Source organism: Tupaia chinensis, unplaced genomic scaffold (assembly GCF_000334495.1).
Source record: "Tupaia chinensis unplaced genomic scaffold, TupChi_1.0 Scaffold000259_1, whole genome shotgun sequence".
NCBI lineage: Eukaryota > Metazoa > Chordata > Mammalia > Scandentia > Tupaiidae > Tupaia > Tupaia belangeri.
This window is the reverse complement of record NW_006159739.1, coordinates 1,898,117-1,899,497: the sequence shown is the minus strand read 5'-3', so window position 1 is coordinate 1,899,497 and position 1,381 is coordinate 1,898,117. Positions and strand designations below refer to the sequence as shown.

The following is a 1,381-nucleotide window of genomic DNA, read 5'->3' as shown; positions in this document are numbered from 1 at the left end:
TGCCCTATGGCAAAAAACTCTCTGAAAAAAAAAAAAAAAAACAAGAAAACCTCCTCTTTCAGCCTCCCAAGTAGCTGAGCATACACGTGCACACCAGTGTACACAGGTTTTAAAAAATAAAGAAATAAAATAAAAATGAGATAGAATTTTTGCTGAGTGGAATTTGTGGCATTTATGAATTTGTGGACTTGTAGTGCTATCTTTTTTTCCCATGTACCTCAGAGATATTGTAAGGATTGATGGGATAAAGTGTATAAAAATCCTTGAGCTTTTTGGAAGATAAGTGTTTGTAACCATAGGTATACTTTAAAAAAAATAATTATTTTATTTAACTTTATATATTATTATTATTTTAAATCTGACCAGAGAGAGAGGCAAAGTGAAAAAGACGGGGGGGGGGGGGGTTTTAGTGAAGCCGCCAGGTCCCGGACTTGAACTACAGTCGGCCATGTGGGAGTCCAACACCTCTAACTACCACACCACCTGCCGGCCTCCATGGGTGTACTTATTCTAGATGTTAACCTGATTATACTGGAAATGTAACTAAAAAAATACCCTATGTAATGTGACTTTGTAAAATGAAGTTATCTGCTGAAAAAAGCCTTTGTGTTATTGTATTCTAGTAGAAGTTAAACATATCCCATAATTCCTCTATAGCTAAATTCTTTCTACTGCAACATATGTACATTAAATGTCTATTGTATGAAAGGCTCTGGGCTATATATTGGGGATTCACATGCATGTAAATTGGGATTTATGTTCTGGAATTTAAAATAAAGGGCACTGATTTCAGTGAGGAGGGAAAGGAATATCCAGATTGTCTGGAGGTATTTTTTTTTTTTCTTTTTTCTTTTATAAAGAATTATTTTATTTATTTACTTACTTATTTTAATTTGACCAAAGAGGGATGGGGGGAGGGGGTGATGGTGGGAGTGGAGAGGATGGGGGCAGTGAGAAGACAAGCCATCAGGTCTGGGACTCGAACAGCGGTTGACCATGTGGGAGTCCAGCACTCTTAACCACCACACCACTTGCTGGCCCCAGATTGCCTGGAGTTTTTGAAAATTCAGAAAGTAGGGGGCCTGCGGGTGGCATGGTGGTTAAAGGCACTGGACTCTCACATGGCCGACCACAGTTCAAGTCCTAGACCTGGCAGCTTCCTTCCTCACCCTCTCTCTCTCTCTCTCTCTCTCTGTGTGTCTGTCTGTCTCATTCTGGTCAAATTAAAAACAACAATAATGATAAATAAAATAAAAGAAATAATTCATTAAAAATTTTTTTTTTTTTGAGAGATTTTCACTGTAGGGCACGTGCGCTCGCCAGACAGACAGAGACATAGAGACAGAAAGCGAGAAATCACCCCCCAGGGGGGATGGTCACG

At 39.2% G+C, this 1,381-nt stretch overlaps 1 protein-coding gene across 2 annotated transcripts in view; it reads left to right on the top strand.

Annotated features, from left to right (window-relative positions):
* The window catches only part of ZFYVE9 (zinc finger FYVE-type containing 9), a 137,589-nt gene that overhangs the window by 21,751 nt on the left and 114,457 nt on the right, over positions 1-1,381 (top strand). The window lies entirely within an intron of this gene.